An 18,260-nucleotide genomic window follows, 5' to 3' on the forward strand; every position below is an offset into this window, starting at 1 on the left:
TCTATTTATTCAGGGAGAACAATATCATTTTATTGAGTAGGCAGCAGGGCGTCTCTGTTTCTTTTCCTCCAGCGTCAGTCAGATTTCCAACAATGAATGCATGCTCATTCATATAGAACTGTGTGCTGTGATGGGAACCCGTGGAATCAGAAGGGAAAGGATCTACTTGAATAGGTCCTCATGTTCTGAAACTTGTAGAGATAAAATCAAGTACTGCTAGCCTACTTGCCAAAGAGGCAACTGATTTTCAGGGAGGCAGTGTTGGCCATGTGATCTGGGATCTAGGATCATGATGACCACAGAGAGGGGAGCTGTGAGAGCAGGTTTGGGGTTGGAACGCCTGCATGTTGAGACAGACTGGTTCAGAGAATACTCATTTCTGTCCTCCCTGAACTCAAGGTGGTTGTTTTCTCAATATTTGCAGAACCCAAGCAGGGGTCCACAGGTTTCTTTGATGGCTACTTCCCTTGTTAATTTCGTAGGTGTGTGCATGTTCCTGGCAGAGATTTTTTTTAAAGCAGTCTCCAAAGCCATGAGTTAAGTATGTTGGAATGTCTAGCTTTAGTGAAACTTTGTGAACCAAGGTTTCATAGGGCTGCTACCAAAATTGAAATTTCTACATCCCAGAAAATGTTTTGAACTCCGTAAAGCCTTACTCCCTTATACTAATTTTCTTTTTCTCACAGACGTTGGCATATAGTACATGCTAAATACTTGTCGAGTGAAAGTTTGCCTCTTGAATTTGTTAGACTTCAAATTAATCGAATTCATTTTTGTAAAATATCCCCTTAATAGTCTGAATTGAAAATGAGATGATTAATGCAATAATCAGACTCATAATCTGGGCATTGTAGTACAATACTAGTATTATGCATTTTTCTTTGTACTGCTTCCAAAACATTGTAGCGTTATCCAGATCAAGGGTATTTTCTTGGACTTTGTCCATTCTCTCTTTTCCTGAGTCTAATCTTTTGGTCTGTGAGTGATATTTGCAAAGCTTAAAAGATCTTTGTGAAGTAATAATCTTAGATAATAAGTGCTTTGGAGAAACACATGATGCTGTTTTTAAGAATTCCTTAGAGTCAAACCTTTCAGTTTTGTACTTGATCAATTTAACACTTTATGTATCAAGCTTCCTTAATTAAAAGGAATATATACAACTGAGAAAAATTGAAAGCTGTGTGAAAGAGCACAAAACAAAACAAAACAACAACTGGTAAAGCAGTTAAACTGGTAAATCTCATCAGGTTTCATGTACTGTGAGGAACCAGTGCATCAGCTTCCAGAAGCCACAGGCCGAGGGAGAGGATGTAAAACTCATTAGTTACCTGGAGCAGGAGCAACTTTTCCCCTTAGGGCAGCCAACATGTGATGGAAAGGAGGGGAGGGAAAGAGGAAGTAAAGAAATGGCAAGGAGAAGGTGAAAGAAGGAAGATGGACTTGGTTCAGATACAGTCTGTTTCCCATCTGTAAGGGAGAGACTCAATTCTGCAACTGCCTTGTATGTCCACGGGAGACCTTAGCACAGCACTAGACCTACAGTAATGGGAAAATGAGGCATAAGCCTTCTCCTCTTTGGAATCTCATTCATATCATGACTGGAAAAAATAACCTCACACATACCAAGTTAAGACAGCACTTAGACCTACAGTAATAAGATGATAAAGTCTAAGGTTTATTTGTAATATTGTAAATATCATGACTAGAAAATTTGACCTGACACACACCTATATCTAAACCTACACTTTTTAAAAATTTATTTATTTGGGAAAGAGACAGAGAGAGTGAGTGGGAGGGGCACAGTGAGATGATAGAGAGAATCCAACCAGGCTCCGTGTTGTCAGCATGGTAAACCTACACTTATACACACATACACATGCATACATAGCTACCCATGAACACGTGCCCACGCATAATACACCTACACACATAAACACACATACCCCTGCATATACACTCACAAAACACACCTGTACACGTACATGTACATATACATGTGCATGTATGCTTCTTCCCAACCCCTAATCCTTGCCCACAGAGTCTAGTCCTTGCTTAGCTAAAACAACTTTCCACTTGCAAGAGAAAGAGTTCTTTCTATTGCACGAGTGTGTGTGATATGTATTGTACTTTGCATCAGCACCATTTTTACTAGCTGTTCTGTTGATCTCAAGGCCCTGATTTTATAATTTTGAATTGTCAGTAGTAACATTTTCAAGTCTGCTTCCCTTTCAGAACTAACAACTATATTTCTTTGGATTTAGAATGGTGATATAATAACTTATAGGACAGGGTTTGCCTGTCTACTGATGGTACCTTGGCTTCACCTTGACTCTTAGCACTTTTGCCATTTTTGTAGGTTAAAAGTGGTCAAATAATAACAATTTCTTACAATTAAATGTAAATATTACATTAATTTTCATTTAATGATATTATTTTGATCACTTATCAAATTCCTCAGATATTCTGTTTCTTTTCTTTAGCCATTTTTCCCCAGATAAAGGCTTGGGTTTTGGGAGATCATCTATTGTTAATGAAGCCACTATGTACAGATGAAACAGGAAATTTATTTCCTAGTTTCTTCTTTCGTGGTCAGAGTCTGGATGATCTTTCCCTTCTTGGTCTGTAGCTGCTCTTCATTGCAGTACAGACAGCCTCAGCATGGCCATTCAAAAAAAAATTTTTTTAATGTTTATTATTTTTGAGAGAGAGACAGAGAGAAAACAGGGAAGGGGCAGAGAGAAACAGAGAAGAATTGGAAGCAGGCTCCATGCTCTGAGCTGTCAGCACAGAGCCCGACATGGGGCTCGAACTCACAGACCGCGAGATCATGACCTGAGGTGAAGTCAGACGCTTAACTCACTGAGCCACCCAGGCTCCCATTCAAAAGACTCTTGTGTGCTCTGTCTGCCTTCAGCCTACCTTGAGGCTGTGTTTCATGAGAATCTTGATTCTCAACATTTATTCATCTCTAGGTATGTGCCATGTTACATACAGCCATTAGTCTTCTTGCATTCAATCTATCTTCTGAGAAGTCTTTGCAGAAATCTTATCTTTATCATCTATGTCATCCTCATGCTTTTGAATTTTGGAAGTAAACACTTTGCTTGTCTGTGTCCACATGCTTGCCCTATAGTGGGGCAAAGTACTATTCTGGCATTGTTCCAGGAGTGGACAGTCACAAGCTTGCAGATGATCAGCTCATTCTTGATCAGGTTCAAGAGTTGCTGTAGGAGTTGGTGTTGGTGAAGGTTATCATTGAGGGGAGAAAGGGGTCTGCAGAGGACTGTGCCCTAAGGATGAGCCTCTTCTAAAGCTTGAGTACTTACCCTCTGGGATCTATTGTTTAATGGCCCACATCTGCCATCCCCACCATTGCTATATGCCCAGTCTCAGACATCCCTTGCTCAACTGGTTTTAAAAGCCTTAAAAAAATATTGTACTGAATGCAGAGAAAGAAGGAAGACTATTTTCCTGAATTATAGCATCTCTCATGGTATGATGGTTAATTTTTATATGCCAACCTGGCTGTACCTCTGTGCTCGTATATATATGGTCATACATTATCCTGGATGTTTATGTGAAGATGTTTTTGGATGAGATTAACATTTAAATTAGTGGACTTTGAGTAAAACAGATTGCTCTCCATAATGTGGGTAGGCCTCCCCCAGTCAGTTGAAGGCCTGAATAGAACAAAAAACTGACCTCCTCAGAGCAAAAGTCTCTGACCTCGTCAGATACTGCAGTATCGGCTCTTCTCTGGGTTTCCAGCATGCTAGCCCACCATGAAGATTTTGGACGTACCAGCCTCCATAAGTGCATCTTCCTTAAAATAATTACCAATTTCTTAAAATAATTCTCTCTCTCTCTCTCTCTCTCTCTCTCTCTCTCTACACACACACACACACACACACACACACACACCCTTATTGGTCCTTTTCTCTGAAGACACAGGGGGTGGAAACTAATGTTTGTTTAGTGCAGGGTGTGTATCAAGTCTTCCATATATATTCACTCAGAATCCTCAGGCAACTGTAGGATGTAACAGAGATTCAAAAAATTAAGGAACTTCCCCCCCAAATATCCAGTAAACGACAGACCATGGTTTGAATTAAGGTTTGTATTATTCCAAAGTGCCTTCAGCTACATGATCCTGCAAGGAAAAAAATGCATTTGGTAAGTGAAGACTTCCTGAGTTCCTATAGTAACCTAGTAACACAGTGAAGCCATAAAACTTTCTTTTATTAAGGACCATATTATTCTCTCCTTTTCCCACTTCTCTCATGGACAGCTATCTTTTTTGGTATTGTTGTTGCCTAGCATCCATTCTCCTCCCTAGTAGAACCTGATTTCTTGGGGGATTTGCCTCCTCCCAACGTGTGTAACCATGGTGGGAAGGATTTCAAGCCTATGCCTCTAACAATGAAACTTGAAAGGCAAGACCACTCCTCTCCCACTCCCTGGAACTGCTGGTGGGTGAGCTTGTGATATAAGTTCTTCTAATTGAAAATTTTCTTCCAAGATTTGAATTCTGGACAAGTGGTGTAAGGACAGAGAGAATAACCAGACATCTATCAGGGCAGCAACAGCTATGCCAGCTTTAGGATAATTGCTTCCACCTGATTCTTCATTCCTTGTTTTCTAGACCTCCCTTGGTTTCTTTCCCATGCCAAGTCTGGTCCCCTAACTTCCTATCTTATCTGCATGACCCCAATAGCCTTCCAATAAACTTCCTTTTTACAGGTTAGCCAGAGTCAGCATCTTCTGCTTTCAACCAAGAAATTTAAGTGATGAGGAATCTCATGTCATAGATCATCAGTGAAGAATGAGATATCAAGTATGGTACCCTTTGATAAAACAGTTTAGTTATGACCTATGGTCATCTGGAAAAACAAATCTCAATAAAAGATAAAGTGTGAAGGCTTGGAACAATTTCTTGCATGGAACAATATAGAGTGTGAGGAATTCAAGGATGGCAGGGTAGGGAGGCTCTGGATGGCATTGGGTGAATAATGACAACGGAATTGGTAGACTCAAAATATTAAAGTACTAGTTTGGAAAAGTGGATGTAAACTCAAGGAATTTAGGGGCGCCTGGGTGGCTCAGTTGGTTAAGTGACCGACTTCGGCTCAGGTCATGATCTCGCAGTTTGTGAGTTTGAGCCCTGCGTCAGGGGTGAGTTTGAGCCTACTTCAGATTCTGTGTCCCCCCTCTCTCTACCCCTCCCCTGCTCAAGCTCTTTCTCTCTGTCTCTCAATAATAAATAAACGTTAAAAAAATTAAACTCAAGGAATTTATATGAAAATGTTGAAAGAATCTCCTCTATTTTGTACCTATTGGATTGTTATCAGAGTTGTATCAGTCAGGATAGGCCAGGTTATAATAACAAAGCAACTCCACAGTCTAACTGGTTTAAAGCAATAAGCATCACTCATACTGCAAATCCACTGCAGGTTGGTTGGCTGCTGTGTTCTGCACTGCCCTCACTTCAGGACACAGGCTAATGTAGGAGCCATTATATGGATCGTTGCTGGTGACTGTAGCAGAGGGAAGGAAAGAAATTGGGGCAAATTGTGAAGTGGCTCTTAAAGCTTTTGGAAGGAAAGTGGGAGACATCACTTCTATTCAAATATATTTGGCCAAAGGAAGTCATACGGCCTTTCATAACTTTGAGGCGGCAAAGAAGTACAATTTTTCCCAGAATGAGAACTGGAAATAATTGGTGGAGAGCACTAATTACTAGTACCAGAACTTTGCTAGATTTCTTGTAGTGCCTGGGTGACTCAGTCAGTTAAGCCTCTGACTCTTGGTTTCAGCTCAAGTCATGATCTCACTGTTCATAGGATCAAGCCCTGCATCTGCCTTTGCACTGACAGCATGGAGCCTGCTTGGGACTCTCTCTCCCTCTCTCTTTGCCCCTCTTATGTGCGTGCCCATGCACACTCTCCCTCTCTTCCTCAAAATAAATAAACATTAAAAAAAAAGAACTTTGCTAGATTTCTTATGTGAAAGTTAAGGCATCCATTAGGAAAAAAATGATCTAGAGGCATCAGAGTAATTTGAAGCTCCAAAGTTTTTCTTGACAGAGAAGTGACTCTTCTTTCTCTCCTGTCTGAAAACTGTTTTCTTTCATGCTTGTAGGTACCTATATACCTTCATCTGAAGATAGTTCACATTGAGAAAGAAGTCAACAGTCTTTCTCATGCCCCACATCTTTTCGCTCTTAGACCATTAATTAGAATTATACCCTGGCATGCCCCAAAGTCCAAAATCAATATTGGAAAGTAAAATTTTATATAGCAAAAGAATGGCAGTCAGGAACATGCCAATGTATATTAACTCTAAAGTAGGAAATATACATGAGACTAGATTTTCTAGATGCTTGACTAAGGAGAAAGCGTGATTTTAGTTTTACTGAATCTGTCAGTATGGTCCACATACCTGAGATTCTATATGAAATAGACTAGCTGGGTTGATTCTAACATTTTTGGTTAACACACATACACAAACACACTTAAAAATGCATTCAACAGAGAAAGGTGGATGTTAAGTGTTAGAATATCTTATTTTAGAAATTATAAAAATGGGCAAATCTAGAGGGTCTAGATCATAGTCTCTTCAACAAACATCTGAAATATATGTTGAAGGAAGTATGAATATCTTTAAAAGATCTGTTTTTAAACATCTGTTTAAAATAGCTGTAGGCCAGAAATACTGCCATGAAATATTGCATTAGAAATGAGAAGCACCATGGGGGTGGCAGAGATAAGGCAAGACCATGATAGGCAGTGGGCCTGGCACTATCATCAGACTGGCCTGTCTGGCTATGACTACTAGATTATGAATGAGTTCCCTAGGAAAAAATTGAGAGTGGAACAATCACATAATATAAAACAAAGCAAAAATTCCTGGTTCAATAAACAGAGGTCTTACTTAAGCCTTGAAAAGAAAAAGTCATGATCATATCCCTTAGCCAATTCCCTAATCTGATTGTTTACACTATCAGATCCCCTTGAAAAAGGAAAGACCAGACAACCTTGATGTCAGATCCTGCTGTAACATTAAAGTGCATTTGGGAAATGCCAAGATATCTCCACCAAAGAGAAAAACAACTTGCTGTGCTTTTGGCCCTGTACCACTAAGAAAGAGACCTAATAATTGGCATGCCTTGAAAGAAACATATACCTACCCTGTGTATCCTGCTTTGACCATTTACTGGAGGATCTGAAAAGATACAGCTTTGATTGGGGCCCACAGCAAGAGAAGATGCCCTAAGCAAAAAATGTAAAATGCTACTGAGCTATTACTAACCTATGTTCATTGCTGAAACAGAGCTGAAAGTGAAAGGAGGGAATGATTGGAAACTTAAGGCAGTCTGAGCAATTACACAGGCATATAATTTTTCTGGAAACATTGGCAGAAGGCTCCTATTTTGGAGTACATGTTATCTAACTTAAGAATTCATAAAAATAGGGGCGACTGGGTGGCTCAGTTAAGCGTCTGACCTTGGCTCAGATCCTGATCTCACTGTTTGTGAGTTTGAGCCCCGCATCTGGCACTGTGCCAATAGCTCAGAGCCTGGAGCCTGCACTGGATTCTGTGTCTCCCTTTCTCTGCCCCTCCCCTACTCATGCTCTGTCTCTCTCTCTCTCTCTCTCTCAAAAATAAATAAACATTAAAAAATTTTTGAAATAAGAATTCATACAAATAGTTATTTTAATTCCTGAAATTTTTCTGATGAATGGAGAATAAGAGCCATTTGTTTACAATATAGAAATAGCCATTAAAAGCAGAGTCTGGGGGCGCCTGGGTGGCGCAGTCGGTTAAGCGTCCGACTTCAGCCAGGTCACGATCTCGCGGTCTGTGAGTTCGAGCCCCGTGTCGGGCTCTGTGCTGACAGCTCAGAGCTGGAGCCTGCTTCCGATTCTGTGTCTCCCTCTCTCTCTGCCCCTCCCCCGTTCATGCTCTGTCTCTCTCTGTCCCAAAAATAAATAAAAAACGTTGAAAAAAAAAATTAAAAAAAATAAAATTAAATAAAAGCAGAGTCTGAATATCCTGGTTTGAATCCTTTGATAGTCTCACAGTGGTATGAAACTTTCATATAGAAATGGAAGTCCCAGAATTGTTCCGGCTTGACAGCTAGTCTTTTTCCAGATGCCTTTTATTACTAAATGTGAATTTTCAGGAACACACATTAATTCATCTTGGGGCATTATAGTCTCAACATCAGATTAGGTTACCAGTGTTTTTGTATAAATGCCTCTGGCTTAATGTTTCACTATTTTTAACTGCCCATTTTATTTATAGCTTTAGTCATATTTGAGATTTTATTAAGCTTATTTGTATTTTTCTGATGCATCATTGTTGATTTAGGGGTCTTAAAAGTAGGGGTGCCTAGGTGGCTCAGTTGGTTAAGCGTCCGATTCTTGATTTTGGCTAGGGGCATGATCTCATGGTTTGTGAGTTCAAGCCCCACATCAGGCTCTGCACCGAGCCTGGAGCCTACTTGGGATTTTCTCTTTCCCTCCCTCTCTGTGCCCCTTCCCCACTTGGGACTCTCTAAATAAACAAATAAATAAACTTAAAAAAATTTTTAAAAAATGTTTATTCATTTTTTTGAGAGAGAAAGAGAGACAGAGCACAAGTGGGAGAAGCACAGAGAGGGAGACGCAGGATGTGAAGCAGGCTCCAGGCTCTGAGCTGTCAGCACAGAGCCCGACACAGGACTCAAACTCATGAACTAGGAGATCATGACCTGAGCTGGGGTTGGACACTCAACCGACTGAGCCACCCAAGAGCCCCAATAAATAAATAAACTTTTAAAAAAAGTTTTATTTATTGAGTCATAGAATATAGCTTTGGCTCATTTGTCTTCATTTTTGAAAATTGAATTATTCTTGTTATATTTTGAGAAGTTATTTATGATATCCTATTACCTAGGATAATTATATATATTTTTTCCTTACTCAGTATTCATTATACTTATATTAAGACAAAAACTTAAAGATTTTTTTGGCCTCAAAGTATAGTTAGTGGTGCTCTTTTCTCCATAGTATGAATGATAACATGGAGTTTCATCATGCTCTATAACAGAAATACTTGCGAGAAAAAAATGATAGGGTCTCTAAGACATACAATTTCAAGAAAAGCTGATCTGGATTCTTCATTTTGCTTTTAAGTGACAATGACAGAATAATAGCCTATTGGTGGGTGTTGTGAACATGCTTCACTTGAATTCTGTGTGTTTCACTTCTTAGAATTCTTCTATTCATGTATGTGAAGAATGAATTTCTAAGGGCTATTTTGAGAAGGGCAGTGTAAGAGTGGGGAATGAATCAAGGGTAGTGTGACATGCATGCCATATATAATCTCAGTGGCTTTTTTATTAGGATAGACATCTTAACTGAAAAGAAGAGAGTCTGAAGATGTTGGACCTGTTACATTAACTTGTAGAAAAAGAAACTTTTTGAACCTGCGTGAAGTTCCACCACTGCTCTGATGATCTATTCCAAATAATATTTCTTATTTTACAGCCTATTTCATCTCTTATTAACATGACTAACTCAGTTTTCTTGTGATTAACATTTGCCCCGTACATCGTTTTTTATCCTTTTACTTTCCCTTTCTTTCTTATATACAGCACAGAACTATATTTTGGTTTTATTTTTGTTGTTAATCCAATCTTTCCATGTCTTTCTTTTAACTGATGATATTCATGTAAGTTCCTTTATGTTTATTTTGATTGTCATATAGTTGGGTCTAATTCTACTACCTTATTTATTTTTAAAAATTTTATTTGTCTTTTTTCTCCCTTTGCTTATTTCTTTAGCATTCTTATCTTTTTGTTTGTTTTTCTTTTTCTAGGACCATTTTTTACCCTCTGAACTGACTTGGCTTTTTTTGCATTAATTTCTATTCTTTTGTGGTTATACTCAAAACTTTACTACCCATTCTTAAAGCCTACCTTGTATAGTATTTTCTTAAACTCAATTTGAAGGTATGAAGTATAACACATATAGAAATGTGTAAAAAGCATAGTTACTATTTAATAGTTACAAAACAAATACCTGTGCACAACTCAGATTAAAAACCATAAAAAGCACCTCCAGAAACTTCTTGTCTATTTCATCCCAATTATAAATTTCTCCCTTTTATTTAGAAGTAACCCTTATCCTTAATTTATGATAAGTTTCCTTGCTTTACCAGTTGTATATACATCCAAAATGAATATATTTTAGTTTTACTCTCTTTTTAAAAAATTTTTGTTTATTTATTTATTTTTTGAGAAAGAGGGAGCAGGAGAGGGGCAGAGAGAGAGGGAGAAAGAGTGAATCCCAAGCAGGCTCCGCCCTGTCAGTGCAGAGCCCAATGTGGGGCTTGAACTCACAAACTGTGAGATCATGACTGAGCCAAAACTAACTGTGTCGGATGCTTAACCAACTAAGCCACCCAGAGCCCCTAGATTTACTCTTTTTGAATTTTATATAAATGCAACCATACTGCATGTTTTTCTTTTCTGGCTTGCTTTTTTCCCTCAACTTTGTTTCTAAAATCCATTCATTTTTTTCGTATGAAGTTCCAACTATGGTTGGTTGGTTTATTTTCTTTCTTGCATAATATTCCATTGTATGACTATATCACAACTTGTTTATTCACTCAACTATTTATGGCCATTTGGGCTAGTTCTGATTTTTGAAAATTGTGAATAATGTGATGAAGGACATTATTGCATGTATATGCTGATGCACCATATCCTTGAACTTTTAAGAATGGAATTAGTGTACCCAAGGCCACTGTAATGGGTAATGGAAAACAATTTTCCAAACTAGTCGATGCAATTTATACTCCTGTCTGCCGTGAATAAAAGTTCCTGTGACTCAACATCTTTAACATAGTATTATTGGTAGCTTAAAATTTTTGCCAATCTGGAGATTGTATAGTGGTATTATCACTGTGGTTTTAAAATGCTGATTGTTATAAAAAGATTAAGCATGTTTTCCTATTGTGTTGGCCATTTAAATTTCCTCTTTAGCTAAGTGTTTATTCTGTTCTTTTACCTATTTTACTGTTGGTTTGTCTACCTTATTCTCATTGATTTCTAGGAGTAGTTTGTATATATTTTGGAAGTAAGCATTTTGATGATAAAATGTTTTAATGCTGATGAAAGTTATAGCTACTTAAAATTTAATTTTATAGTAGCTGGTTCCTGCTGCATAAAAGCTCAACTGATTTTTATGTATAGATTTGTATCTAGTTGCCTTACTAGATTCTCTTATTCTCATGATTTTCCTGAAAATTCTTTTAGATGTCCTACATGAGCAACAATATCTGTGAATAATAACAGTTTTCTTTCTTTTTTTTTCTTTTAACCCTTTATACCTTTCATTTCTTTTTCATGTTTATGAATGATCATGACTTACAGTACAATGTTGAATAGAAATGGTGGTAATGGTTATCCTTGTCTTGTTTAAGATTACAAGAATAAATCTTTAAACTTTTATCATTGGTTATAGATTGTCTTAATCAGTCATTGGACCAGTAATGCTAACAATTAGAAACAAGATTAGCAAATTAAACTCTATGGTGGTAAAAGGAAGGTTAGTAAACCTTAGTTCGTAAAAAATTAATGAAATAGAAAACAAATATACAATTGTGATTAACCAAAGCAGTAGTTAGTCCCTTGAAAAGACTAATAAATTGGCAAACATCTCTCAGAATTGATTTTATAAAAAAGTAAAATCCCCAAAAGGATTGTTAAGAATGAAAAAGAGGTTATCACTATAAATGTTGCAGGTATCAACAGATAATAAAATTATGGAGAAATTGGATTATTAGTCAAAACACTTGGCCACAAAGAAAATTCTAGGCCCAGATGACTCTTTTGGTGAGTTTTACCTCTGCTAACCACGCAAGGAAGAAACAGTGCCAGTTACACAAACTTTGTAAGAAAATACAAAAAGTGGGTCTATTTTCCAACTCATGTTAGGATATGTAAAAGAAAAATTGCACCAGACCAGTTAAACAGACAGGGAAGAAGACTTTATTCAAGTCTTGGCTGATGATATTTTCCGCATTACTTTTGAAATAAATGAGATCTATTCTTACTTTCATTGTTGCTGATGGGAAGTCAGCTTCAGAGTAGCTGTGGCTCCTTTGATTTTTGAAAACTCTTCATTGTTTTTGGGTTTTGATATTTCATTATGATGCATGTAAGTGTATATTTAACAAAATTATCTTTTGGAATTTGTTGGACTTCTTGAATTTGTGGTTTGTTATCTCTCCTCAGATCAGTAACATTCTTAGCCTTTATCTTTTCAAATTTTAAACCGGTTCCATTTTTGCTTTCCTCTTCTGATGGTTCTCTAATCAAACATAAGGACATTTTCATGGTCTCCTTCACACCTATTATCTTCACTTCTGCTTTATTCCATTTTATTTTTCATTTCTCTGTCCTGTGTTGTGGATTATTTCTTCTAATTTCTCTTGTAGTTCACCAGCTGGCTATTTCTTACATTATATCCAATCATTGCCAGCTATGTCCATTGTTTTTGTTTGTTTGTTTGGTTGGTTTTGTTTTGTTTTTTTACATAGAGAAAAAGTTCATTGTTCCTTTCGTTCCTTCCTTCAAATCCACGTTGAGGTAATCAACGTTAAGTGTGTATCCTTTCATACCTTTTTCTGTGCCAGGCAAATATATAGAGATACACAGGGTCTTTTTTTTTTTTTTTAAATAAAGAATTTTTTAGAGCAGTTTTAGCTTCACAATAAAATTGAAAGGCAGGCAGGTTCAGAGATTTTCCATATATTCCCTGCTCACACTCATTCATAACCTCCCCCACTATGAACATCACTCAGGAATGGTATATATATATGTATACTACATTGACACATCATAATTACCCAAAGTCTATAGTTTACCTTAAGGTTCACTCTTGGTGATTCTACGGGTTTGGAAAAATTCATAAGGACATGTATCCATCATTACCACATTATACAGAGTATGTTCACTGCCCTAAAAATCCTCTGCTTTGCCTATTCATCTTTCCCTCCTTATCCCTCTCCGCCAGCCACCACACCTAGCAACCATTGATCTTTTTATTGAATCCATAGTTTTGCCTTTCCTATGATGTCATATAGTTGGAATCATACAGTATGTAGCTTTGTTGGATTGGCTTCTTTCACTTACTAGTATGCATTTAAGATTTCTCCATGTCTTTTCATAATTTGATAGCTCGTTTTTTGTTGTGTGTTTTTTTTTTTTTTTTTTTTTTGCACTGAATAATATCCTATTCTTTGGATGTACCATAGTTTATTTATCCATTCACCTACTGAAGGGCATTTTGGTTACTTTCAAATTTGGGATATTATAAATAAAGCTGCTATACAAGCTTCTTGCAACTCCTTTGGGTAAATAACAAGGAACATTATTGCTGGATAATATGGTAAAAGTTTAGTTTTGTAAGAAACTGCCAATTCGTCTTCAAAAGTAGCAGTACTAGTTTGCATTCCAACCAGCAGGTTTATGAGAGTCCCTGTTGCTCTAGATCTTTGTCAGTATTTGGTATTATTGCTCTATATTTTGGACATTCTCACAGATGTGTAGTAGTATCTCATTGCTTCAATTTATATTTTCCTGATGATATATGACGTGGAGAATCTTTTCATGTGCCTATTTGCCATCTTGATTGCTTTTTAAAATTTCTCTCACTTTATTTTTCACTCTTAGATATTCTGTTTAGTTGTTTCTCTCATCAGCTATGTCACTTTTCATGATTTCCTGTTTCCCATACATATTTGTACATTTGTGAGTTATTTCCTTAAACATGTCAAGTATACTTGTTTTTAAAAACTGTGTGATTCATTTTACCAGTATCTGAAGGTTTTGCATATCTGTTCTATTCTCTTTTGTTTCTGCAACTCCTAGAATAGTGCCTAGCACCTAGAGTGGGTACTCATAGTAGCTGCATGATAAATATTTATTGAATGAGAAAATTAATGCCCATTTCTTGCCTTTGTATCTTGTTTTCTTGTCTACCACTCTTGTTTTGTTTTTGTTTCTTTTGCTACATACCAGTTATAGGTTTTGCAGCTCTGGGGCTCTAAGGTTTCTTTACTTCTCCAAATGGAGGCTTTCTTCCAAAACTTGGCCAGTGAACTCCCTTCTGTCTTTTAAGATATTCAATGCTTAAAAAAGTGTTGTTTTATTTATAATGTGTTTGGTAATTTTCATTATTTCTTAGTAGGAATGCTGTATGAACTAGAAAATCATTAACAGAAATTTCAATGAATTAGGGGTGCCTGGGTGGCTTAGTTGGTTAAGCATTCGACTCTTGATTTTGGCTCAGGTCATGATCTCATGGTTCGTGGGTTCCAGCCCCACGTCAGGCGCTCTCTCTCTCTCTCTCTCTCTCTCTCTCTGCCCCTCCCCTACTTCTGCTCTCTCTGTGTCTCTCAAAAAGAAATAAACTTTAAAAAAAAGAAATCGGAATTAATTAATATCTTAACCCCTCCCCAAATATAAAAGCCTCATAACACTTTAACTCTATTCCTTCCCACTCTGATAATTTTGTCTAGGCTTTCCTTTTTTTAAAAAAACATGTTTATTTATTTTTGAGAGAAAGAGAGAGAGTGGGAGGGGCAGAGAGAGAGAGAGAGAGAGAGAGAGAGAGAGAGAGACAGAGGATCCAAAGCAGGGTCCATGCTATAAGTGCAGAGTCCAGTGTAGGGCTTGAACCCGCAAACCATGAAATCATGACCTGAACTGAAGTCGGTTGCTTAACCAACTGCACCACCCAGCTGCCCCTAGGATTTTATTCTTGTCTTTTCTTTAGCTCCATAAATTCAACATTGCTCTTTCTAAATTACATAGTCGATATTTGCTTTGATTTACACACACACACATTTACTGCTTTATTTGCTTTAGTGTAGATTTCTTAATAATAAAGCCTTTCAGTTTTGGTAAATCTAAGCATGTCTTTATTTTACACATTCTTGAAAGACAGTTTTGTCTCTCAACAATTTGAAGAAATTATCCTATCTCTCTGATTTCCTTTATTTCTGTTGCTGTCATTCCAACAGTCATTCCTTTGTGTGTAATCTCATGGTTCCAGGATTTTATTGGAATATATTGAGATTCTATAGAGACTTACGTTTTTATTATATCTAAAGAATTACAACCACTATGTGCTCACATTTTGCCTCTATTTTCTATCTATTCTCTTATTCTGGAACTCTGGGTCTGTGTTAACCTTCTCTTTCTATCCTCCACATCTCTTTCATATTTCCCATATCATTGTCTCTTTATGATGCATTCTGTGTAATTTCTCAAAATATATCATCAATTCTCTCTGCTGATGTGCTTACTGCCTAACTATTGATTGAGCTTTTAATTTCAACAGTTATATTTTCATTTTTAGACGTTTGACTTACCCTCAGATATATGGGTTCATAGCTTTTAATTGATTATCTTGTGATGAAATCCTTTATTTCTTTAAACATTTCATACATGTTTGCCCAAAATTTATAAGTCTATCTTCTTATACTCTATACAGAAAATCTTAGGGATCTGAATCTGTTCTTTATTGTTTTTCTGACTTTAATAACATTAACTGCTGTTTTCTATGTAACCTTTATTTGTGATCAGATTGCCTTATCTTACTATGTGGCATTTCAGTGGGTCTATATTAGGCAACAGTTCCAGCAGAGAGGATTTGATCTGTGCTTCTGCCAGTACCCATGGGGTTATAAAAGCTAAGGATCATTTTAGTTTCTTCTAAGGATCTTGATCACCTCTAAGGCTCAACTCAGTACTTCAGTGCTGGCCTAAGCCTCAGTATCCCAATAGCAGTACAGCATTTGCCCTCAGAGTCTCAGGGCAAGCCAGCTCTTATTGGCTGCCCACTACTCCTAGCTCCCAGCTCTGGCCACAGTAACTCTATCCAACCACTCCTCCTGCCAGAAAGACGCTAAGAGAACTTCTAAAACTTCTATAAGACTCACAGTGCCTCAAGCACCTGTCCTATCTATAGGTTGGAATTCTGTAGGAGGAAGATCCCACAAAACACTTATTCTACATGAGAACTAGAAACAAAAATTGTAAAATCAATGCTTAGACTCGATTCTGTAGGCAGAGAGGTATCAGCACTAAGGACTATCAATATCCTTTTCTATCAGGAACATTGGGATAAAACTACTCTGAAAAGTTGCTTCGTTCACTCAGAAAATCAACCTGTATTTTTGGGATGCCTCCTAAGTGCCGAGATCTGTGCTTGTTAGGCACTCAGTAAATACCAGGTAATTTGACAACACTTTATAAATAACATTTAATATTTCCATTTTCCAATTTTTCTAGTTCTTATTGCCATTTCTAATTTCTCTACCTTGGACCATGGTTTTATTCTATATTCCTAATTAATTAGCAAATATAGGAAATTTAGAAATAGTCATTAGTGAAGAAAGGAAGAGATGATTATGTAAAAATACATTCTGTTTCTAAATAAACAAATGGGAAAAATGGGTCAAAATGCCAAATTATTAACAAACTATTCCGTAAATTTGAAAGCTTAGCTTTCAAATAGATCCATGGAAACCTATTTAACTTGTAATGTAACAGATTACTCATGTGCTCATTCATTCAATAAATGATTACCAAGTGCCTATTATTTGCAAGGCACTGTAATAGGTGCTAGGGACACAATAGTAATAAAAGTAAAATAGTTCCTCTTCCTGCATAGCTTACAGTTTAGCCAGAGATATAAACTATACAAACAATAGCAATGAAAATGCAACCAGCCATGAAAACAATGAGGAAGTACCAGGAGATACAGACACACACGAAAACATGGATACGCTAGTATGACAAAGGAAAAGGGACAGTGAGAGGGGTGGGAGAAAAGATGTGCAAACACCAGTAGGCAAGAAAAAAGATACTACTTTAGCAAAACAAGGAGAAGTTACAAGTGATAGAATGGAAGAGAATGTAGGGCTATGTTTGGGACAGATGATGAAAGATGAGTCTGGAAAGATAAATGAAGGCCAGGTCATTGAAAGCTATGTTGGAAATCTTTTATTTATTCAAAGAGCAATGGGGAGTCGTTGAAGGATTTTTAGCATGGGAATAAATTGAGTAAGTTTGCTCTTTACAAATATTCTTTAGCTAGAGTGTGAAAAGTGAAATGGCATGGTAGAGGCAGGGAAGTCTAGGAGACCAGGTAACACATTTTCAGTAATTCAGGTGAGAGATAATTTTGCCTTTATAAGATTAATGAGGATGGACATGGAGAGCAATGGATAGATTCAACAACAATTTAAATATGCTGCTTGTATGGGAGTGAGAAGGTTAAGGAGAAAAACAGTGTTAAGAGATGACTCTAGATTTGGCTTAATCATCTCTCTCTAAGGGGACAATAGTTGCAGCTGGGAAATTTGGATCATAGGAACACATGGTCCTTGCTGCCAACCAAACTTCCATAAGATACTTGTGTGGAGAAGGAGGATTCTTTCTGTTTCTTGTTTCTGATTCAGTGAAGAGAGAAGATTCTTTATTTGCTCATCCCCAGTTGAAGAAGGAATGTTATCTCCAATATGGGCAGTAAGTAGAAGCAAAAAATCAAGTTATCTATTGGACGTGATGGAGATGAAGGAAGGACAAAGGAAGATCTGTGGGTGGCTGTTACCTAGGGGTTGGGAAAAGTAGGGATCCCAGCTTGAACTTAAGTTGGGGCCACTGCTATCCAGCTACATCTGTCATGACTTGTAGACTGATAGGATGTGTCCATGAGGAGCCTAGAAGCCCTCCAGAAAAGAGCACATCCAATGCCGTGTTAAATATTGCAGAAAAAAGGTGAATCAGAATACAGCAGAATGTTTGTAAAATAGAGGTTAAAAGTATGGGCTCTAGAGTTAGAGTGTGGTGGTTAATAGCAAAGTTTCAAGTTAGGACTTTACCACTATATAACCCAGTTTTCTTGTTTGTAAAAAGGATAACCTACCTACTTCTCTAATAGGGTGGTTGTAAGAGTTAAATGAATTGGTATGTACAAAGCATTTAGAACGTCCTCTGACCCATAATGACTTAATAAATTTAGCTATTATTATTGTTGCTTTACTTCGGCAATTCATAGACTTCAGACTTGAGTCTTGAGGTGGAGATGAGGGTGACAGGGAGTAGGTGAGAATATAATAATGAAATAATGGTCTTGACTAAAATCTTGCTAATGTATTAGGGCATAAGAATTACCAAAAAAGGAGTATTTGTCACACTG

The 18,260-nt window shown here is 37.2% G+C and overlaps 1 long non-coding RNA gene across 2 annotated transcripts in view; it reads right to left on the reverse strand.

Annotated features, from left to right (window-relative positions):
* Positions 1-4,074: 4,074 nt before the first annotated feature.
* Positions 4,075-18,260, reverse strand: part of LOC109253617 (uncharacterized) — a 39,007-nt gene continuing 24,821 nt past the window's right edge. For both annotated transcript variants that reach the window (XR_002074489.2, XR_002074488.2), the window contains one exon: positions 4,075-4,150. This is a non-coding gene — a long non-coding RNA (uncharacterized LOC109253617). The remainder of the gene's footprint in view (positions 4,151-18,260) is intronic.

The sequence above is a fragment of the Panthera pardus genome, unplaced genomic scaffold, assembly GCF_024362965.1.
Source record: "Panthera pardus isolate Hobbes unplaced genomic scaffold, ASM2436296v1 HiC_scaffold_21, whole genome shotgun sequence".
NCBI lineage: Eukaryota > Metazoa > Chordata > Mammalia > Carnivora > Felidae > Panthera > Panthera pardus.